A 24,766-nucleotide genomic window follows, 5' to 3' on the forward strand; every position below is an offset into this window, starting at 1 on the left:
GAGGCATAACCAGTCACGCATGTTTGAGAAAAGATTCTCTGCAAGATGCAATGTGGCAGCCATTTCAATTAACTTCTGACTCTGCCCCCAAAGTGCAATACCTGGGTTGGCGACGAGCTATGGGAAAGGAGCAGTGCACATAACAAGGCTGGCATGTCATCTTTATTGGATTTTTGGCCTCGGGACAGTCAAGTCACATGGTAACAACATCTCTGTACTGCAAGGCAAAGGAGACGTAATCGTGTGCCAGTGAACTCATAATAGAGAATTCATCAAAATCTATCTCCGGCGAGGGGTCCGTGAGAAGGGTGTTAGGAAGCAATCATTTTATTTCAGGCACAAGGCCAAGGATCAGAGGTTATCAGGGGGTACGTGCATCTTCCTTGACAGGACAAAACACGGACGGTGACAGGTATCTGGAATCGCCTCTTCTGCAACAGCTCCCAGGGAGAAGGGTCAAGAATATTCAGAATGTCTGGCTGACATCTCAAACTATAGCATCATGATTTCCGGTCCGGAGGGCAAAATCCAAAAATAGTTGACAGAGGGAAAAATCCAGATGATGGACTGTAACTGAGGTGGGTGCTTGACACCAGGGAGACACTTTACTACAGAGGGAGGCTAAATGTCAACGCAGGCTTCAGAGGTGGCCCCCTGGCTTGCCTGACAGAAGGATGGCTCTGAGACTGCCACTTCGGCCCTCTACCCCGGAGACCGCTCTGGGCTGACCTGGCAGGCAGCAGCTCAGGCGCCCAGGCATGGACAAGGACGGCTGCAAGGTCAGCACTTTAGCCTCGCTGATAGGACAGCCGTAACCTCACAGCTCACTGAAAAGAATTTTCAGAGGCACACATTCAACACATATTTCCGGGGCGTCAACTTAGTGCTATGCAACGTGTAAGGCGATTTATGCAAGCTTAGGTGTCAATAAAGCACTGGCCTTACAAACACTGTTATCAGTGTTAAAAGGTGTTAAGATGCAGCCCAGCACTGGGTGAGAGTCAGAGTGCACCGAGTGGTGTCGACGGCCTGGACGGTGTGCACAGCTGCGGTGCAGTCTTTGCATTCTGGGCTTCTGTGGCAGCCTGGCCCATTCACAGTTGTGATCGTGGCTGCGGTTTGTAATGCAAGAGACTATGAGTTCAGGCAACTCCTTGTAATGGCACTTGAACATATGAACAGCAATTTTTTTTTAATTATTTATTTTGAAAGAGAGAGAGTACAGGAGAGGCAGAGAGAGAAAATCCCCATGTGGGACTCGAACTCATGAACCGTGAAGTCTTGCATGACCTGAACTGAAATCAAGAGTTGAACGTTGACCTGACTGAGCCACCCAGGTGCCCCATGGATAGCAATTCTTACATTGTATCTATGTCACTATCATCCCTCCTGCTAGAAGCATGGGATGGGTGTTTTATTCTAATTTTACAGATGCACAAGACTTATCAGAGGCATTGAGGGACTTGTACAAGGCCATACAGCAAGTAAGAAGCCTAATCAGGACTCACACCCAGGTCTTCACACTACAAACTCAGACTTTCCAGACACTGCACTGTCTAACGGGGGCTTGTGCTGAAGCCTCTGAATAGAAGCTTGGGTGCCAAGGCGGCTCAGTGCAGGATCTTTTGGCTGACTGAGGCCGCTTGACATCTCGAACGTCCCTCTTGCTTCTGATGTTGCAGGTCCATAGCTCAGGAATTTGAATCAGGGCAGGAGCAACATATCTGCACTAATTACCTGCAACCTGATAAAGGAGAAAGAGCAAAGAGTTTCAGTTGGCAAGCACAGGTTCAACTCTCAGCCTGGCCCTGAAAAGCTTCCTCAAGTAACTTAACCGCTTTGGGACTTGGCTTCCTCCCAGGTAATCATACCTGAGGGTATGTAATACTTGATAGTAAATCAGAAGCACCCTGACGCTGACATCAGGTATTCTATTTCATTTACTGATTCATAGCACCTCACAGGGTCATTAGGAGGATGGAATGGATAACGCACAGGTGCAAAGCCTGGCCCAGGGTAAGGGTTAGTTTTGTTCCTCTCTCCGTGTGGGTTTTGTTCTACTCTGTAAAGGAGAAGGAAAATGTTCTTAAGAGTCTCCACCGTGGGGGGGGCGCCTGGGTGGCTCAGTCGGTTGAGCTTCCGACTTCAGCTCAGGTCATGATCTTGCAGTTTGTGGGTTCGAGCCCTACATCTGGCTCTGTGCTGACAGCTCAGAGCCTGGAGGCTGCTTTGGATTCTGTGTCTCCCTCTCTCTCTGCCCCTCCCTTGTTTGCACTCTCCCTCTCTCTTTCAAAAATAAACATTAGGGGGCGCCTGGGTGGCTTAGTCGGTTAAGCGTCCGACTTTCGCTTAGGTCATGATCTCGCGGTTCGTGGGTTCGGGCCCCGCGTCGGGCTCTGTGCTGACTGCCAGCTCAGAGCCTGGAGCCTGTTTCAGTCTGTGACTCCCTCTCTCTCTGACCCTCCCCTGCTCATGCTGTCTCTCTCTCTCTCCTAGAAATAAATAAAAAACATTAAAAAAAAAACCAAAAAAAACAAAAATAAACATTAAAACATTTTTTTAAAAAGAGTTTTCACTGTGGGAATAGCCCCAGAACTCCAGGCATCCAGGGAAAGCGTTATTCTGGCTAATTGTCCAGGAGGAATCCAGGAGGAAGTGTCAGGCATGAGATAGTCTGCTGCCTCCCAAGGAGAGAGGTGGGAGAAGCCACGTCACAGTGCTACAGGGACATGTTCAACCCATCCTCAAACAGGCAATGCTGTGTCACTGTGTTCCCTTGTTTAAAGTTGCAAATGAAAAGGGGAAAAACAATAGCAACTAGGTCTGCAGTAGGATAAGCATTTCTTGCTGATTTAAATATAGTCTCAATCGCTGGTTAGGATGAAATCCAAATAACCTTCTGACATTGCCTAGTAGAGTGGGCTTCCTGCCAGTCAAGCGGTTGTGTGGGGGCCCGGCAATAATTGAGAGGACAGTTCCCGTTTGGCTCAAAGATTCAACTATCAGATTGTGTCAGCTCTGTGTCTTCATGGTGAGTCACCCTGTCAACTTGTTGGGATCTGCTGGTAACAACTAAAGGGCAGGCGGGCCCTGCCCCTGCATGAGGGCATCTTTGAGTCACAGTTACTCAGGGACCCAAAGGCGATGCGGTGCATGGTGAATATGGGAAAGAGGGTGAGGTTTACAGCCAGGGCAGGAAACCATTTCTCCACCTGCATCTAGGGCTGTCTCAGTCAGTCCCTATAGTTTCACAGGTGCAAGTCACAAAGGAAGATTCACAGGCCTCTCTTGCAGATAGATGCATCTCATGACTTCCTATAGCCGTTCCCTTTGGGAGGACAAAGCCCAGTGGGACCAGTGCTTTTTGTAAGAATCTGGCCTTCCTCCAGGGACTCTCAGAACGTGCTTTGTGATCTTCTTCAACCCCAGGTGTTTTAGATCTAAGCATCTTAGTAATAGTAATCAGTATGTTGAAACAATTTTTCAGCCACTCTGATAGCTGTCATTTCGTTTGTGCTTGAAAGTAATAGTAATAACCTTTACTTCTAAACTTAACATAAATGATAGAGTATCAGAGTGGTGATGGCAGGTATGCAGAATGGTTAGAACTTGTGTATAGCAGGTTGAAGGCTGGCTCCCCAAAAGTTAGGTCCACATCCTACTCCTCAGAACCTGTCCAGGACCTTATTTGGGGAAAGAATCTCTGTAAATATAATTAAGTTAAGGATCTTGAGACAGATCATCCTGGATTATCTGAACCCTAAATCCAATGACAAGGATCCTTAGAAAGAAAAGGCAGAGGGGGATGTGACATACTAAGGAAGGCCATGTGAAAATGGAGGCATAAGTTGGAGGTATGCAGCCACAAGCCAAGGAACTCTGGGAACCACCAGAAGCCGTAGGAAGCAAGGGAGAATTCTCCCCTAGAGCCTTCAGAGAGAAGGGAGTCATGCCGTACCCTGGTTTTAGACCTCTGCCCTCTAAAACTGTGAGAGAATACATTTCTGGTATTTTAAGCCATCAGATATGTGAGCATTTGGTACAGCAGTCCTAGGAAACCAATGCAGTACAGTTCTGTTCTCTTTTGTGTGTGTGTGTGTTTAATATTTACTTATTTTTGAGAGAGAGAAAGACAGAACATGAGTGGGGTGGAGGCACAGAGAGAAGGAAACGCAGAATCTGAAACAGGCTGCAGGCTCTGAGCTGTCAGCACAGAGCCCGATGTGGGGCTCGAACTCTCAAACTGTGAGATCATGAGCTGAGCCCAAGTCGGAAACAACCAACTGAGCCACCCAGGCGCCCCAAGTATGTTAATAACATGTTTCTTTTTAATCTGTATTTATGTCTCTATCTTTTATCTATCCATCTGTCTATCTGACTAGCATAATGTGTGGATTACATGGTGAATGTGTTGGTTTATCATATGGGACGTAGATTCCTTCATCCTTTTGGCTTCCATGTGGGGCTGAAAAATAAGAAGTTGTGGCCCATTCACCAACCGCATTCAACAACTGTGGCTCATGTGGGGGAAAGAAATAATTACACTGGGCCCCTAACATGGGAATTGAATAGAATGAAAAAAATACAGGGCTATCTTTTATTCAGAAAGAATCATTAAATACTAAACTAGCTTAGGTAACCTAAAAGAATTTGAGCTAGCTATATTAATAAAATATATCTTCTAATGTAAAGGTGAAGTATGTTCAATATACAAAAAGACAGGTGTGCCTGGGGGCTCAGTCGGTTAAGCATTTGACTTCAGCTCAGGTCATGATCTCACAGTCTGTAGGTTTGAACCTCGTGTCAGGCTCTGTGCTGACAGCTTTCAAAGCCTGCTTTGGATTCTGTGTCTCCCTCTCTCTGCCCCTCCCCCACTCACGCTCTGTCTCTCTCTGTCTCTCAAAAAGGAAAAAAAATGTTAAATTTTTTATTAATATACAAAAAGATATGTGGCATGGAGTGCAGAATAATGGTTCACATAATCTATTGTGCAATTCCATGTCCTTATTTTATATTCATATGAATTTAAAGTAAGCCTTTCTCATATAAATCTAACCTGTTCTATAAGTAACAATAAAATAAAGAGCCATAATGTTTATAATTAATAATTACTGAGCATTTACTATGATTCTGTCACCAGGAGAAACTAGTTACATGCACTATCCTGTTTAACAAGTCCATATAGAATTCCCCCAAAGAATGTATCATTGTATCTGTTTTTCAGATACAGAAGCAAATGTTATGTTCAGTGAGATGAAGAGACTCACCCAGGCTGGCATTTGTTATAATAAACAGGAGTGATTGGTCTCTGCCCCTCAGCTGTTAGGCTCCCAAGCTCCTGACCCTCAAAAGCACATAGCGGCCTCAGGGGCAGGTAGAACCTGAAGTCTGTTGTGGAATTCTCCTGTGTACTCATAATTGGTGACAGGACTCCTGACATAGCCTCTCCAAACTTCTTGCCCAAATTTATTTGAAGACAGAAAAGGACCAAAAAAAAAAAAAAAATCACAATATTAAAGTGAAGACTTCTAGGAACTGGGAGTATTAAAGAAGTGAGTAGGGTTTGGACAGAGGAAGTGATAGAATGGGCATTCCAAGGAGGAATGTGTAGGCACGGTAGGAATGTGTCCTGGTATTGACCATGAGACGCTCCAATGCCAAACTCATGAGTCTGAGTACAGCCAAGCCCTTTCCTAAAGATGATTAAACCTCCACTCTAGAAAAACTTGTAAACTACAGAAGTATGAGTAAAACCCATGTAGCTCATAAAACAAAGGGGTAATTCTCAACCATAACAGAGTCTACCTGTCTATACCACAACTGGCTGAGTAAATATATTCAGAAGCAGAAGTGTCCCCCAACCTTCTACCTCTGAGGCCCTCAAACTCATGCTCCTTTCCAGTTGAGTAAATTCAAACAATCTTAGACATTTCTGTTGCAGAGTATTTATATACTCAAATATATCGTCAGGCACCATGGTCTGATATCAAATGGCTCCCAGCAGAGTGGGGAGGCCAGGTGGGTTACGGGAGGGGGAGTGAGAGGGAGGAGAAGGAGGAGCATGAGGGAGAGACAAGGAAGGGTGAAAGAAAAAGAAAAAATGAATACTATTTAAAAATTTTTTAAATTTATTTTGAGAGAAAGAGACATACAGAGAAAGAGAGAGACAGAGAGAGACACAGAGAGAGAGACAGAGAGAGAGAGAGAAAGAGAAAGAGAGAGAGAGAGAAAATGTATGAGCAGGGAAAAGGCAGAGAGAGGAAGCACGCTCTGCAAGGGGCTCAAACCCATGAACCCATGAGATCTCAACCTGGGCAGAAATCAAAAGTCAGATGCTTAACTGATTGAGCTACTCAAGTGCCCGGGAAGTGATACTATTAAAAAAAAAACCAACTTATTTTTCTTTTCAATTCTAGTTAGTTAATATACAGTGTTATATTATTTCAGGTGTATAATATAGTGATCCAACAATTCTATAAATCACTTGGTGCTACAGGCACTTCTTAATCCCCATCACCTATTTCACACATTTCTCACCCCTACTTCCTCTCCGGTAAACCATCAGTTTGTTCATCTCTCTATAGACAAGAGTCTGTTTCTTAGTTTGTCCCCTTCTCTCTTTTTTCATCCCTTTGCTTGTTTGTTTTGTTTTTTAAATTCTACATATGACTGAAGTTATATGCTATTTGTCTTTTTTTTGCTTTGCATTATACTAACTCCATCCATGTTGTTGTACATGGCAAGATTTCATTCTTTTTTATGGCTGAGTAATATTCTGTTGTATATATTGCATACTATATAGGTGTGTGTGTGTGCCTGTGTATGTGTGTGCATGTGTGTATGTGTATGTCACAACTTTTTTTACCCATTCACCAAAGGATGGACACTTGGGTTACTTCCATATCTTGACTATTACAGGGATGCATTATTTCTTTTTGAATTAGTATTTTTGTATTCTTTTGGTAAATAGTAGTATGATTGTTGGATTATAGGGTATATCTATTTAAACTTTTTGAGAAAGCTCCATCTTGTTTCCACAGTGATTGCAAAGTTTGCATTCCCGCCAACAGTGTACTAGGCTTCCATTTTCTCCACATCCTTGCCAATACTTGTTGTTTCTTGTGTTTTTAAGCCATTCTGACAGGTGTGAGGTGACATTTCATTGTAGTTTTGATTTGCATTTCCCTGATAATGAGTGATGTTGAGCATCTTTTCAGGTGTCTGTTGGCCATATGTATGTCTTCTTTGGAAAGATATCTGTTCATGTCTTCTGCCCATTTTTAATTGGATTATTTGTTTTTTGGATGTTGAGTTAGATAAGCTGTTTATATATTTTGGATACTAACCCTTTATCGAATATGTCATTTGCAAATATCCTCTCCCATTCCGTAGACTGCCTTTTAGTTTTGTTGATTGTTTCCGCTGCTGTGCAGAGGATTTTTACTTTGATGTAGTCCCATCACTTTTGCTGTGATGCATGCTAAATAAGTTTCCAACTCAAGTGCAAAGTCAAGGTGGGTCCAAATGTGCAGAAAGAGGTGAAAGAAACCAGACTTAAGAACTCTTGTTCACTTAGATGTATGCACCACAGTGCAGAACATTGCTTTCCCTACTTATGAAATATGAACTTCATGAAATCCAAAATTATGACACAGCATAACATACTCCATTCAATTAGAAGTAAAGGACGAATGTTATTAAGGCAGACAGTCACAATGGGACACACTTGAGATCTTAGCACAGGGAAACTGACATGGAAACAAGAGTAAAGAATGCTCAAGAAAAACAGTTCTAGGTTAGGACTCTGGCTACTTTATTGCATTGAGGTCAAGATCATGTTCAACAGATCATGAAAAGGCATAGGAGTTCAGAGTTATGTATACACTTGCATATACCTGCCTATTTGCTGTCCATAGTATTTAATGTAGCTTAAATTTAATACGCAAATCACACCCTATTACCCAATCAAATGAGTACCTCTCAACTTTTAGAAAAGCATTTTAGTAACATGTATTGCAAACTGAGGTCAATAAAATCCATGTGATGAGATTCCTATTTTCACCGGACTGTGATCCATGCCAATAAATGTGCCAAACATAACCTGAAGGACATGGGCTTCCTAAACCTCAACAGTACCTGTCACGTGAAGGAGGAATTTGCAATATATTAAGGTAGGAAAGGTAATATTCCTACAGCACTCAGCTTTTGCTGACAGTCACATTTATTTCCAGTTGCTTCATATCCCTGACATGCTAGTTCATTTATATTAAAAACAAAAGTTCCATGTACAATAAGGAGGTATCATTATCCAGACATATAATAGAGTTTGAATTATTTCCACAGTACAGAAAAATATTCAGAAGCTCAGCAAGGTAAGATAAACCCCATTATTCACAGTTACCTTGCTCTTGTTTTCTTGGGAGATTTTCATAACCACATGGAGGTGAACACTCACAAAATGCCTACAGCTCTTATAGCTCTTAACAACACAACATATGCTGATGCCAGACTGTAAGTTGCTTGGTTACCCAGTGAAAATAAAAATTGTGTTGTTATTTGTCAAGGCCTGCTATGAGGAAAGCATTGGTGACTTCAGTGCCATTAATGACAGAGGTATCACATAGTTATCATTATTCTTTGTCATGATTCATTGTAAAAGTGAAAGAAAGTAACAATCTTTCTAGCAAAATAGGAAGCCGGGTACATGGTCTTTGTTTTGATGTTAGTAAAATGAATGTCTTTATCCTAAAAGGACAGGACAACAGATTTGGACAGGACTTTAAGAAGAAAGGATATGTAGGGAGTTTGGTGTTTTGTCATAAACTGATATTGCAAATGTTTGGCACATGTTGAGTTCACTGGGACAGCCAGATGTTGAAGGAGAGAGGTTAGATGGATGGGACAGGCATCAAAGTCCTGGGTGATATTGATATTTGTAGCCAAGATAACTCAGTTTCATTTAGGAAATGTCATTAAGTCCTTTGAAGAATGAAAAGGATACAGCTGCATTGTCACCGTGGTTCCTCTGAATGAAACAGGCTTATGAACAACCCAGTTTGCAACCTTTGCCTAAACAAAAGGAAGAGTTCTGAAGCCTACTCTTCAGTGAATTCCAAACTGGGCTATCAAAAGAGGGCCCAAGAGGCTCTGTGAATCTTGCTGACTTTATTATTTTTTTTATAGCTCATTGATTTCATCTTTATTGTCGGATCTTTGTTCCTCAGAAACTAGTAAATGCCCAAGGATGTTCTTGAGAGCAGCCACAACTCACTGACCAACACTCGGGATGATCTAATTGTCTGAATTCTACCTGAGTCTCTCAAGCCACAGTTGCCCCCGATGTAGCAAGTACTTTAAGAGGCGATGACTGAAAAGACTTGTAATTTCTGAAGAACTCTGACAGGAATGTGGATTACAGATAAGGTAATGACAAGCCTCTAATTTATATAAGAAGAGTCTTTGGTATAACTTAGCTTCACCTTCTGTTCCATCATGTATCCTGAAAGTGTGCCTTTGCATCTTGGAAGAGCAAAGAGCCCAGTAGAAAGCGCTTAACATCTGTCTCTAAGGCTTTGTTGCTGAGCACCCAATGACCTATCACACTTTTCCTAACAAAATTATAGCCACTTCATATTGAAATATTTATTTTGAGCTGTAAGACAGAACACTTTTCTCCTCCACTTTAGTCTTCCCTTAACACAAAAGACTGTAAGTATTTAAGTCACTCCAGTTACATCAAAGGAGAATAATCAGTTTCTGTTCAGTACTAGCTGAGTTAAATAGCAGCTCTGTTTCCAGAAAAGATAATAATGTCAAAAATTAGAGCGAAAACAGCAGGCATTCTGGGGAATTTAACTGTTGAACAAATGGCTGGAAGGTGCTTCAAAGTCAATTTAAATACATTTTTGAAATTACACCCTCTTTTTTCTCTATATATAATTAAAACATAATGCTGAAGACCTCATCAGACAGGGGTTCTTGATATTTTAATAATAAAGTAGAATGCCCTCATAATATGGCTTACTCTGAAATACATTCAAAGGTACTAGAGACTAAATTGATTCCAGGGGAAGGCTAACGACAGCAGGGAGTTAAAAGCCTGGTTCAACACACTCTTGCATATGATTCCTCAGTATCAATGACCTCAATATCAGTGACCAGAAGAATGACCTGGTGAAAATTTTGTCTTAAATAGTCTGCCAGAGAAGTAGGTCAGAATGACAGGGAGAAGAACTCTAAGCATCATGGTAGGCTCACTCGGGAACAAACTCCGTAAGGGCTGAGGCACAGAGAGGCAGTGCCCAAGAAGTGCTGGCATTTGTCTGCTGAGGCTTCCAAAATAGGGACACAAGCTGGGTGGCTGAAAGAACAGATGTTCATTTTCTCACAGTTCTGGAGCCTGGAAGTCTGAGATCAAGGTGCTGGCATGGTCGGTTTCTGGTGAGGACTCTCTTTTTGGCTTGCAGATGGCCATCTTCTAGCTGTGTCTTCACACGGCTTTTCCTCAGTGCATTTGAGTGGTGAGTGAGCTCTCTGGTGTCTCCTCTCAGAAAGGCATTAAACCTACCCAATCAGGGCCCTATCTTATGACCTCATCTAATCCAGTTACCTTCTTAGAGGCCCCATCTCCAAATCCCATCACATTGGCGATCAGGATTTTGGTATGGCACATTCAGTCCTCAACATGGCTCATGTCATCGTGTCATTCTGTATGGGCTGCCAGATCTTCAGAGTGTGCATCACTGTCCCCGACTGACGAGGGTTTGGGAAAGATCTCACCTGGTTTGCTGAGGCCTGTAGAACCTACAATCTACCCCCTGGAATAGATGAGCAGGACACAATTCAAGGATTAGAAGATAATACTTATGAGGAAAAATCAAAGGAACATGAATTATATAGGTGATAGAAGATGGAGGTGGTTAATAATCTTCAATATAGGAAAAGATATCGATGCACAGAATTCTGACCAGCAAATGTCTACTGCTAATGGGGGCCAGCTAGTAGGAAACAGAATTAAGCTACAACACTGGCAGAGATTTAAATGAGATATAACGGATAGACTCCTTGATGGCACAAGTTTGTTGCTTGACTATGAGGATGATGGGACAGGAAAATACATCATAAAGGGGGACTTGAGCTCTCAGCAGGTATAAGAAATAGGCAGGGGTCCAAAATGGCAGGACGAAATAGTGGTATGTTAGAAACAAACACAGCGTCTATCATACTAGTTTTTATCTAGGGCTCTGTTGTATTGAAATGCTACCCATTTAAGACTTTACTGTTAGAATCTGCACATTTCCAAATCTGTCCTGGGCTGTGCAGGGGTGCTGTGATCAAGAAGATGGTTGTTTAAAACAATATTCCAGCAAGCAGGAGACAAAGGTCCTCAATTCCTTAGCAGAAAGAATAAAAAGTTATGGGTATACCTTGATCATTACATGCTCTTGTACCTGTCTGTTTTAGTCCAAGCTCCCTGAGAGAAGGGACAGTTCATTTCTTCCCTATATTCACAGCATCTGGCAGAGTACTCCATCTATACAGACAAAGATAAATCAATCTTTCTTTCTGGGAGTAAAAATAGTGACCCTTACAGGCAGATGATGAACCCAAATTAACCCTGACATGTTCAATTTTACTCTATTTTTTAAATCTAGCCCATTGAAGAGTTCTTTGGAAAAACACCATTGAAAAGGAGATCAACAGATCAAATTCATACTTATCAAGTGATATATTTCCTCCTTTACCTCCAAGGCTCATCAGAAGGATGAGTAAAAGCCTGATAGAAGATGGTTTGCTGACCAATGTCTTGTTTAAAAGGGGGAGTTCATTGCCTTTCATCTTTATGCCTAAACATTTTGTTCTCCTTTCCCCATGTCAGTCTCCTGAATTTGAGGAGAGAGAGAATGAATGCCAAACTGTGGAATTTTTCAATGTTCTCTTGACTACCTTGACCCTCCCCTCAATCACTGACATTTGTAGAGTTCACTGGAGCATTATCCTGATTTTTAGGATGCTGGAAATGAAGAATGCATTTAAAATCACTCTCTGAAAGCATATTTGGCTTATCTTGGCCTGGAAAAATAACCATCAAATTGACTATTATCTAGAAACACTCAGCAGACAAAAAGAAAACATAGCTGCCTGAGACCATATGGAACCAGGACTCTCTTGTACCAAATGGGGAAATTCTCTCTTTTCTATTAAAAACTACTGACCCATGAGAGACTAAAACCCCTCAACTGTAATCCTCTAATGAGTGAAAAGTTCCTGTTGTTTGTGAAGTTACTTATGTATAGAGTTGGTAACATTCAGTCAATCCACAAATGTGCCATTTGTCTCATAAAGTATCAAAGAAGGAAAATAACCAAGAACATACAACTACTTTATTAAGTAAACCCAATAAATTATAAGACAAAGGTTTTGGTTACTTACTATTAGTGAAGGCAGAAGGTGCAAAATTAGGGAGGATGTGGAGACAACTGGCACAGCTGGTAATGTCCCCTAAAACAGGAGATGTTTTAGGGCACCTGGGCGGCTCAGTCGGTTAAGCATCCAACCTCAGCTCAGGTGATGATCTCATGATCCGTAAGTTCAAGCCCTGCGTTGGGCTCTGTGCTAACAGCTCAGAGCCTGGAGACTGCTTCAGACTGTGTCTCCCTCTCTCTCTGCCTCTCCTCTGCTCATTCTCTCTTTCCCTCCCCCCCGTCTCTCCCTCCTTCTTCATCTCTCAAAAATGAATAAACATTAAAAAAAAAAAAAACTTGAAACATGAGATGTTTTTTCAGAGGCAGTGAAGAAAAACTGTACATACTTACTGGGGCCCTGCTACCATGTGCTCTAAGACACGTGTTTCTCCAACGACTGAGGAATAAGAAAGCCGCTTGCTTTCTGACCTTAGGCCCAGAATAGAAATTAACCTCTGATTACACATCCACAGTGAAATTTGGAAGCATACATTTACAGGCCAGAAGGTGAAATCTGTCAATGCTCCTCTGCCAGGATCCTGCCTCTGAGCTTGGAGCACATGGAACTTCCCTTAAGACACTGATTGGGGGCTGTGTTCTGTCATAGGAATTGGTGTACAGTTTTGTGTACATCTTGTTTACCTTCTTGACTTCTCTCCTCCCGCATACCCCTGAATAGAAGCTGGTTCTGAAGAGGCCTCGGTTAATGCCTTGCAGAACAGAATGATGGCCTAACTTTCAGGAGCAGTCAAGACGAGTTTAATAATGCTTTTTGAAGCCAATTTTCAGAGCTGATTATCCAGTGGTTGCCTCAGCTCTTCCCCCAGCTACCGCTCCTTCTCCAGTAACCTGCCTGCCTCTTGGCCATTTTGCCTCTCATTAGCGCCTTTCATGAAAGCATACTGGGAAGGAACAGAATGTAAAATTCAAATGACTGCCGATCTGACAGCAGGAAAAGATAGATAAGACCGAGTGACTCGAGATTTTTACATTATCTGTAGGTTTAAATTATCCATACCATGTCTAGTCCTCATTAGCATGGATAGTCGAGGTCTTACTAGGATGGTTATATTTACTACATGGCAGGCGATGCAGCAGACTAGCCTATAAGTCTTCCCAAATGTTCCGTGTTGATGATCTTTCACAGAGAGTGGCTGAAGCACAGAAAAACACTGCAAATGGAGTCCTCAAAACAGTAACTGTAAACATACTTTCAAATGTCACCTATCACCCATGGCTCTACTAATCACCACTTATTCAGGCTGATATATTTCCTCCAAGAAAGTGCAAACACTTTTATACATAATGCAGGGATCCAGGGAAGGGCCAGAAAAGCCAACAGGTTTTACTGATAGTGTCACAGAGTCAGAGGGAAGCTGAGTGGATTCCATAACATCAAAAAAGAAGATGGCAGCTCTCAATGCTCCCAAGTCATCAGCTGATTGGATAAGTGCCCACTGCCCTGAGCTCTGCTTTCTACCTGTGTGTGTTGTACCTGGGGGAAATAGAATGGCAGGTTTTAATTTTTTAATGATATTTTATTACAGCACTATTGCTACTTTGTGAAAGATCCAACAGGGAAATCGAAGGCTCACTGATGAGACTGCCGTAGTGACCGTTTGTGACAGAGAAGACTCAAGCCACATTGACCATGCCTGTAGTTCACTGCTAATCTGAATAGGCCAGGAGAGAATATACAAATCTGAGTAACTCACTGTAAAGATGAGAGTCGCGGCAATGAAGCCACACATTCTCTACAGTGAACTTTGTAACTTTTAGACAAAATAGCTGGCTCTTTGAGGCTGAGGGAAAGTTTCTAGCTGACCTAGTTTGGTGCTGAAGACCTGAAGGAGGGAAATAAATTGCAAAATTCTCAACTTAATACCAATACCAACATGGCTGCTGGCAATTTGGGGTTTAAACACTTTAGCCCTCAAGCTCATTGCTTTTTATGTTTGATCTGTAAGTAAGAATTTCCAAAGAGGCTGTGTGCTGGAAGGCTCATGCTTTCATTTATCTAACTCTATTGATCACCTGCCAGGCATTCAGCTAGATGCTGAGAATAGAGCATGAAGAAGTCGTATTTTCTAACTTCATGGAGCTAACCATCCAACAAGGGTATGAGAACATAAATTCCTGTTAGATATCTGGGAGAACCTGGAGGAAGACTCTCACAAGGAGTAATAAAGGGCTGAAGTCTGGAGGAAACACTGTGTGTGTTTGTGTGTGTGTGTGTGTGTGTGTGTGTGTGTGTGTGTGTGTGTGTGTACTTGGAGAAAACTTGTGAGAATTTGGTAATATTTAATGTTGGGGATCTCTCCCAGGAGAAAACGTGCTGTGGAAGGTTTAGTGAGGAAGACAATGGGTTCAGGTTTGAACAAGCTACATGCAAGCTTACAGGGCATTGGAACACATGTGTCCAGGACACAAAGGCGTGTAGGAATCTGAAGCTTAGGTAAGCGATGGTGGGGCTGTAGGTACACGTGGGTCAACATACCTGGTAGTTAAGCTATAAGAATAGATGAAATTGCTCAGCATCTGTAGGGAAATAAGATTAGAAGGCCGAGCATAATACCCTGGGGTGGGAGGGACCCAACATTTAAGGATAGGATGAAGAGTTAGAATCCACAAAGGATATCAAGAAGGAACTGACAGCAAAGAGGCTGGAGAGATGACTGGGCAAGAACAGTGTCACAAGCACCAAATGGGGAGAGAGTTCCAAGGTGACAGTGGTCCACCATGTCAGGGCTCTATACTGGGTCCATATGCCAGTGTACTCAGCAGCTGGGAAGGGCCATGGTGACCCTGGTGAAAACACTGGCACTGACATGAGAGGGATGAAAGCCACACTAAGGAGAGCTGATGAGTGACTAGAAGAGTGGAAATAAGAGGCAATGAAGAAATATTAGTGTTCCGATACTTGACAGCCCAGCAGAATTACCCAGGGAGCTTGCTAAAAAAGAAAAAACGATACCTTAGCCACACTCTGAATCTTCTGAATCAAACCTCTGAAGGGGAGCCTAGGAATCCATATTTTCTCAGGCTCGTCTGGTGACTCTGATGTAAAGGTTGGTTGGGAACAGTAGACTATTCTCTCAAGACACTTGGCAACCAACAGAAGGAGTGAGATGGGGCAGGAGTCTGATTTAGAAGGGAATGGAAAGCAGGGGTCAGCATGGGAGACACTCAAGGGATGGTGTCAGGGGGGAGCAGAGGGGGAGGTCATGGTGCCAGGAGAGAAGAGGCATAAAATCTTGGGCATGTTAACTGCTTATAACATAGTAAGAACCCAATAAAATGTTAGTTCTTTCTCCTTTCATTTTCCCTTTAGAAGAATGAAATTTCTAGCACAGTTATAAGTAACTGAATTCTTTCACTGCATCTACATCTTGATTCATTTCCAGTTACACTGATTAATAAAGAATGACCAGCATGTAGGGAAAGATCTGGGTGCATGCTACAATTAATTGGGTCTGCTACAGAGTGCTGCAGTTTTAGTAGTATCTTATGTTAGAAAAGTTGTACACCCTTTCTCTTGTCGCTATTTTAATTCTGAATGATTGAGAAGCTAAGCTGTCTGAGAACGGAACAGAAGTTCGACAAAATTATGAAAAGAAAACCTGATGCACTTTTCCCTTCAAAAAGCCTATGATACTATCATTTCATGGAAGATGTCCGTAGTGCAGTGCATGCGTGTGTGTGTGTGAGGGTGTGTACACATGCGTGCGTGCATTCACCCTTCTTGTTTCAGAAAATCTGGCTGCTAAGTCACCACCTTAAATGATAGCTCCACAACATGACATCATAATAGTCTCCAGAGCAACTGTGAATGATATTACAAACCTGTCTGGGATCAAATGGGAAAGATAAGCAAGAAGACAAGAGTGGACAATCTCCTAAGCAACAAATGCATTTTTTCCATGGAAACACCGCCTTGTGGAAAAGAAATGGGAACACAGATGACAGACAGGGGTACACAATAGTTCCTAAATATAGCACTTCGCTAAGCATTCTGTCAACTGCAATTTAAAGAACATTCAACCTGTGAGAATAATCGCTGGAAGAAAAGCTTCCCCTAGTTTAATGTTTCAAGAGAGGAGGGCAAAGGCATTTTTCTTGAAGTCAGTCATCACATATCATCATAGCTGCTCACAAAAGAGGGCAAATGTGAATGAAGCAAGATACTAGTAAGCTTTCAGGCTCGCTCTACTTTAAAAAAACACCAAAGAACAGAAGCCAAATTTAATAAGGCAGATAAAATTATGAATAGGTGATTAGCATTATAAAAATCCCCTTATGAAGAAAATCGAGCTAGATTCCTTTGAAATAGTAAGCTCCCTAGTGAACATGTGATAAAATTTACATTCTAAGAGTTATTTAAACAATGATTTCAGGGGCACCTGGGTGGTTCAGTCAGTTGAGCATCCAACTCTTGGTTTTCGGCTCAGGTCATGATCCCAGGGTGGTGGGATCGAGCCCTGCATTGGGGTCTGCACTGAGCGGGGAGCCTGCTTGGGATTCTCTCTTTCTCTCCCTCTGCCCCTTTCCCCTGCTTGCTCTCTCTCTCTCTCTCTCTCTAAAAAATCAAAAATCAAAATCAAAAACAAAAACCAAAAACCAAAAAAACCCCACAATTATTTTCGGGAATATTTGCTAAACATGCCAATGACGCAGGGCACGTATGCATTACTCAGAAGTTAAAGCCCCACTGCTGATGGCCCCCTACGTGCAGACGCCATGCTGTGCCCTGGGCATCCACTATCTGAGCTATCCTAGTCAACAACCAAATAAGGAAGAGTGTATTCGTCCTGTGGGTCAAATGAAGAAATGGTGGCGATGGAAGAAACATTCCCCAGGGCACACAGCAGGTGCAGGTATTGATTCAGACCCATTTCCTGACTCCAAAGCCCCTAGCTCTCTTCACTGGGCTCCATGGCCCTCCCACAAAGGCCTGCGCATTTCTGAAGCTGTTCATACCGTACCTCTTAATCTTTTCATGATTAATGTCAACTCATTCTTATCATGCCGTCACCCTATTTGTCAATGCCACACACATTTTGCTCTCTACATTATCATCACCGACTGCTAGAGGAAGGGAAGACTTCAAGAGAACCTGTCCAGGTAAGTCATTTTATTGCTGGGAAACCAAAAGTCCAAAGAGAGTAAATTTCATCCACAGAAATGAGAATTGCATCCCAGGCTGCTGGCTCTCAAACCACAGCTTCTTCCCACCCCACACCCTCTGTGACCTATATTCCTTGTTATTGATAGTTGATAAATTATTTTCCTAAGTGGGCATCTCTATCCCTTCTTCCTTCCCCCTCTTTTCACACCTTTCAACTACCAATTCCTCAAGATTTAAGAGCTGCTTCACAAGATAAAAGTCTTTAATTTTTTTTAATGTTTATTTAATTTAGAGAGAGAGAGACAGACAGAGACAGAAACAGAAACATAGACAGAGAGAGAATGCGACCAGGGGAGGGACAGAAAGAGAGGGAAACACAGAATCTGAAGCAGGTTCCAGGCTCTCAGCTGTCAGCACAGAGCCTGACACAGGGTTTGAACCCATGAATTGGGAGATGATGACTTGACCCAAAGTCAGATGCTCAATCAACTGAGCCACCCAGATGGCCCTACATGATAAAAGTTTTAAATCCCAAGAAGTAGTTTCCTAGAGGATTCCCTTCCACTCTGTTAACTGCTATATAGGGACACCTGTAGAGGAGGCCGCTGCCTCTTCCCACCCCCTCCCCCCTCCCCAGCTCATCTCAAAGTTGTACTTCTCAGTCTGTATTTACCTTTCATATGCAACAGAACCTTCCCCGTGGACTCAAGCCACTGACTTTATTTGCTCACTGGGGGCCACTGAAATCACTGTGTGTGTCTTCCTTACCAATTTTTATATAAAGAGGTCTCTCTCATTAATCTGTGACAAGCACTGATTAATGGGAACATGAGTTACATGCATATCAAAGAAGACCTCAATGATTCAACAACATTCAGTTTTCTCTGAGGGCCATTAAAAAGTAAGACATCTGTAGATTACCTATCACTATAAATGGGGATTTACAGACTGATTAAAATTCACAGGGTGAGGAGGTCCATGCCTATCTCAACACTGTTGCAGCTTCATTAGTAAAATTTACTCAGTTTCTTCTTAAGTATGTATCATGGAACGAATTAAAAGTGTCGTTGTATCAGGGCACCTGGGTGGCTCAGTTGGTTAAGCGTCTGACTTCAGCTCAGGTCATGATCTCACGGTTCGTGGGTTCGAGCCCCGCGTCGGGCTCTGTGCTGACAGCTAGCTCAGAGCCTGGAGCCTGTTTCAGATTCCGCGTCTCCCTCTCTCTCTGACCCTCCCCTGCTCACGCTGTCTCTCTCTCTCTCTCAGAAATAAATAAAACATTAAAAAAAAATTTTTTTTTAAAGTGTAGTTGTATCAAGTAAGTCTTACTGGCACGGAGAGCATTAGGATGGGGCTCCCTCTCTACCAGAACAAGTACCATGCATAGTTCAGGAGAAATGAAAATAAGCAACCTCGACAGTGGCAGAGCCAACAGAGTGGATGGGATCTGCCATCTGGCCCCACAGCAACTATCTCATTTCCTCCACAAGTTCTTTAACGCTTCGTCAGGCTGGGGAGAAAATCCAAACCTCTTCACGACCATCCCAGGCTGTCTCCATCAGGACCAAGTTCCTGAATGATTCCCCATTCATTACAAAGCTGCCACATATGAGAAACTTTAGTGTCTTCTCAGATGTAATAATCAGTCCAATAAAGAACCCAGGCAAGTATCAGAAAAAGATGCCATGTAGTCATTTGGCAGATGAACTCATTAAGGAAAACAAGGTTCTTTTTTGGAAGAATAAAACAACTGGAATTTATGACAAATTCCCTTATCCTGGATATAAAAAATCTTTCTGCTTTGCCAGAAAACTGATACACATACATTCTTTTCTTGGTACCTCTCCAACCTAAAAAGCCCCAGGATATGTATTTTTTTAATTCTCTAACAACATCCGGCTACCAAGTTCAATCCCAACTTTTAAAACTACTATCTCAATTTTCTTTCTTTAAGATTAGCTCTCAATAACAATAATTAAGGCAACTACAACTCCAGTACCTTTTTCCAGTTGTGGAGAAAAACGACCTTAGATTAAGTTCAATTCTGGCTTTGGGGCTGCTCCAGGGGCTAGAATAAAAAGGAGTTTCCAGAGTAATACTTGGTCGTTTTCCAAACTTCAGGCTAATCCTCCATTAGGATGTCATTTGTTTGGTTCACTTCAAAGCTCTGACTACTTTCTTGCATTTTTCTGAAACACAGTGAGTTACCTGTGGAAATCATCTTGTCAGGTAATTTGCCAAGTCGCTCACAATGCTCATCAATTTTGGTGCTTTTAATTAAACCCAGGCAGTCCCTCTGCCCGATGTGATTCTCCTCTTTGGGCCAGAATTCGTCTCTGCCTTCAGCAGCACCCAATGTTTCAAAGTGACAGAGGAGAGGGATCTCAGGCCTGGGGTTAAGCTACGTATACCTCCGGGTTTGGGCAACACTGAATATCTTGCTTTAAAACAAAACAAAACAAAAAGCAAAACAAAGCAAAGCAAAACAAAACAAAACACCAAAAATAACTGAAGGACAGATACTTGGTTTACTGATTTAGGGGCTGACAATCTACCCACCCTACCTCGCCCCATAGAGCATCAAATGACCATAGCCAATGACAACCTGGGGAAAATAAAGAATCAGTGTGGTGTCTGAGTATATTTAGCTGCTAAATTTGACAGTAACATCTTTGTTTCTGGGGCTCTCAGGCTGCATTTTGTTGGGGGTTCCAGATGACAATATGATGGTGGAGAGCTTCTAGAGGCTGGTTTTGCTGGCCTCAGGTGTCATTCTCAGCAATGACAGCCACTATCCTGGGGGCTGGGGTTGGGACTTGAAACATGGATTAATGTCATCCAAGAAGAATGTCTCCGATGCCAGACAATGTGACAGCCCATGTGTAAGCTGGACAGCCCATGGTTTTTCCACAGCATCACGCCCTCACGCACTATAACCAGACTAAGCCAATAAAGCCAGATAAACACGGAAATGAAGGCGCTGAAGAGGCATAAAGTAAAAGTCACAAAAGCAAGCATCTTATGTGACTACGATACTATAATATATTTAAGCAAAATGTGGCATGGGCAGCATAGCATGAAACTGGTTTTATCCACCAAATCTCCTTCTCCTGCGTTCTCAGTACATGGCCCCACAGCCACGGTTGTGGGTTGAACTGTATCCACCTAAACAACCATGTTGGTAGCTGACATCTAGTACCTCAAAATGTGCTTATTGAGAGAGAGGGTCTTTGCAGAGGTTATCGAGTTAAAATGAGGTCATTAGGGTAGGTCTTCATCCAAGAAGACTGATGATCTTATTTTTTTAATTTTTAAAAATGTTCATTCATTTTTGAGAGAGAGAGAGAGAGAGAGAGAGAGAGAATGAGCAGGGGAGGGGCAGAGAGAGGAAGAGACACAGAATCCAAAGCAGGTTCCAGGATCTGAGCTGTCAGCACAGAACCCGACACAGGGCTCAAACCCACGGGCTGTGAGATCAGGACCTGAGCCGAAGTCAGATGCTTAACCAACGGAGCCACCCAGACACTCCGCAGACTGATGTTCTTAAAAAAAGAAATTTGGATACTGAGACAGACATACATAGAGGAACAAGCACATGAAGGGATGAAAAGGGAAGCTGGCCAACTCTACACCAAGCAGAGATGCTTTTTTCCACGGTGCTCCTGACTCCTTGATTTTAGACTTCTAGCCTCCAGAACTGCCAGACAATAAATTTCTGTTCAAATTGTCCAGTTTGTGGTACTTTTTACAGCAGCCCTAGAAAACTAGAACAGCCACCAAGCCAGAGAGTGACATTTCCACTCTCAATCTCTCCCTCTCATGAGGTAGGGGTGGCAAGGGGGGAAAAGAGACAGACATACAGAGAGAGAGAGAGAGAGAGAGATTTTTAGACTCTGTTCACTTTTCTCTACTCCAGTGTCAGATTTCAGTTCAGACTGGTTCAGACCACATCATCTTTCACATGGATCACACCACAGGCCTCAGGCGGGATAGTTGGCCTCGAATCTCGCCATCTTCCACTTCTCCCTGTTGCCAAGGTGGTCTTTCTACAATGCAGTCCTCTTTCTAAACCTTCAGTGCAGACCTCCTGGCATCAGGATAGGGGCAGTGTGCTTAGCTGAGACTCTGCATGCTAGACCGTTCAGGATCTGATTTGGACATCTTCTCCTAGGATTTCATCCGGGAAATTTTCCCTCCCTGAAATCCACGATTCCAGCCTTACATGGCTTTCTAAAGCTGCCAGGCTCAGCCACCTGCATACACTTGTGTATGTTCCTCTCTCTACAGAGAACACCCTCCCCATTGTTCTTCACCAAGCAAAATACTGGCCACCCCCCCTGCCAGGAGTCATCACTTCCAAGGGCTTCTTTAGGAAGCTTTCTCTGCCCCAGTAGGGCTTAGTTATTATCCCAAACTGGCCCCATCGTACCTATGCATGGCTCTGTCAACAGACTTACTAGACTGCACTGTGATAGTGTCTTGCTTGTGAACAATTTAGGAGCAGGGGCCATGACTGGTTCGCCTTTGTATCCCTGTGTGTTTCTGTATCCAGCACAGTGCTGGGCACACAGTAAGAGCTTCACACATATCTGTTACATACACTAAAAAGCTCTAATATTTAAAAGCAGGTGATATTAAGGGGCGCCTGGGTGTCTCAGTTGGTTAAGCATCAGACTTCGGCTCAGGTCATGATCTCACGGTTTGAGGGTTCGAACCCCATGTTGGGCTCTGTGCTGACAGCTAGCTCAGACCCTGGAGCCTGCTTCATGTTCTGTATCTCCCTCTCTCTCTGACCCTGCTCATGCTGTGTCTCTCTCTCTCTCTCTCTCAGAAATAAATACAAACATAAAAAAATTTTTAAATAAAAGTAAGGGATACTAATTCTGTAACACTCAAAATGTTATAATTCAAAAATAAATCACAATATCTTTCTCCCCTCAGCCACAATTTAGGATGCTTCAGACAACAGTAAACAAGTGATAGATTATCTTCTGCTCATACAACATAGACGTGGCATATTCTAATTCTCTTACAGTACACATAACAAAACACATGAGTTCATATAACCTCTGCCAACCCGTCTGACCTCAGACTAATTAAGATCAATCAGATCCAAGTCAATTCAATGTAATTCTAAGAGGCACGTATGTACTGTGAGTCTTGCTGTATGTCATACATTGGAGGGGGTGGAGGTGAGGAAGGCGAGATGAAAAATACTAAAGTGAATAAGACAAGATCCCTCTGTTCAGTAAGCTCACAGATCATTGAGAAAAGCACACTTCCTTCTCTGCAATATTTAACTAGGCAGCTACATGGAACTGAGGAGGGTCAGTGTGACAGAAATGGACTGTGTTCAGGTTCTTTTCTAAGTATTTAAGATGATGTCAGGGCTGAGGGCCAAGTCTTTCCAGAGCGAGTAGTGAAAGATACCCAGACAGCCCTGGGGACAGCATTGTCAGGGGAGGTGCCTTGAATCCAAACTTGCTGGGAGGCCACTGTGGAGGAACACTTGGTCAGGGTCCCACGGATCACGGAAACCACCCAGGAACAGGGCCGTAATTCTTTAGGAGGACACTTGTTCACACAGCAAAGGCAAACCTGAGGCTACTTTTGCAGCCAAGTTTCTCATGCGTAGTATCGCGGAAGAAGCACATAATTTCAGGCAGAAGATTTAAACTCCTTTTTATGAACCTCTGTGGCTTCACTCTGAAACTACTAGAACTCACATGAGAACTCTAGGTGACCCTGCACTTGAGAAGCCCTCCTTCCTCTTCTTTTAGCTGACTGTTCACTACTTCTTCCTAAATCTCATGAAAACAGGTCACGTGTAACTTCTGATGTCTGATGCTTCCACTTGAAGGTTGATATATAAATACACACAGCATGCGTAGTTCTTATCACAAAGCAAAACCTCAAATGCTCCTGGGAGTCAAGGCTGAGGAAACAGCGAGATGGATTCACAATCAAATCTCACTCAACAATGATCTCACCCTCTGTCTCTCTGTTTGCCTGTGTAAACACCTGGTGTTATACATACTCTACTGACTACAAAGAACTGCTCAGCAAGGAAGTTTTGTGAATACTGTCTGTGACCAATAAATAACATTTATGACAAAAAATAACTGCATTAATATGAGAGGCCAATTTCAGGAAGTCTTTCATGCTTATGTTCTACCAAATGTTTTAAGGTATTAGGAGAAAGCTAACCAGGGGCCAACGATAAGGGCTGAATTGTTATTTACAACGGAGTAACTATTCAACAAGCCCCTAAATCCGTGTATCTAAAATTCCATATACCTTTGGGGCACCTCGGTGGCTCAGTCACTGAAGCATCTGACTCTTGATTTCAGCTCAAGTCATGATGTCACAGTTCGTGGGACAGAGCCTCACGTGAGGCTCTGCACTGAGTATGGAGACTAGTTGGGATTCCTTCTCTCTCTCTGCTCCTTCCTCACTTGTGCATGCATGCTCTCTCTCTTTCTCTCAAAACACATAAAATAAATTTAAAATAAATAAGAGTTCAATACCTTGGAATTATGTGGGTTATTGAAATGCAGATTCCTGGGCAGCATGCAACCCAGAGCTAACATGCCCAATCTGATTTTTAACTTTTTAATGTTTATTTATTCTTGAGAGAGAGAGAGAGAGAGAGAGAGGCAGGCAGACAGAAATAGCGTAAGTGGGGGAGGGGCAGAAAGAAAGAGAGAGAGAGGGAGACACAGAATCTGAAGCAGGCTCCAAGCTCTGAGCTGTCAGCTAAAGAGCCTAATGCAGGACTCGAACTCATGAACCATGAGATCATGACCTGAGCCGAAGTCGTATGCTTAACTGACTGAGCCACCTAGGCACCCCCGAAATCTGACTTTTAAATAAGCACCCAGGGGGCTTCTGATAGAAGGTCTCTGCAGATCAAGCCATGAGAAATAATACTGCATGTTCATTCAGGCTGGCTCTTCTTATATGCTCATACAAATTTCATGCCCTTCTTATCAGGTGAACTCAAGCAACTCAAAGAACAGACTTTAGGAATCACAACACTCACAGAACAGCATGGATTGGAAGAATACACCTTTACAGTAAAAAACAAAGCAAAACAAAACAAAATACAAAAAAAAAAAAAAACCCAAAATAAAACCAAAAACCAAGCAGAGGAACAATGCTGATCAGTAATGGTAAA

The sequence above is a fragment of the Hyaena hyaena genome, unplaced genomic scaffold (genome assembly GCF_003009895.1).
Source record: "Hyaena hyaena isolate Hyena2069 unplaced genomic scaffold, ASM300989v1 scaffold_1111, whole genome shotgun sequence".
Lineage (NCBI taxonomy): Eukaryota > Metazoa > Chordata > Mammalia > Carnivora > Hyaenidae > Hyaena > Hyaena hyaena.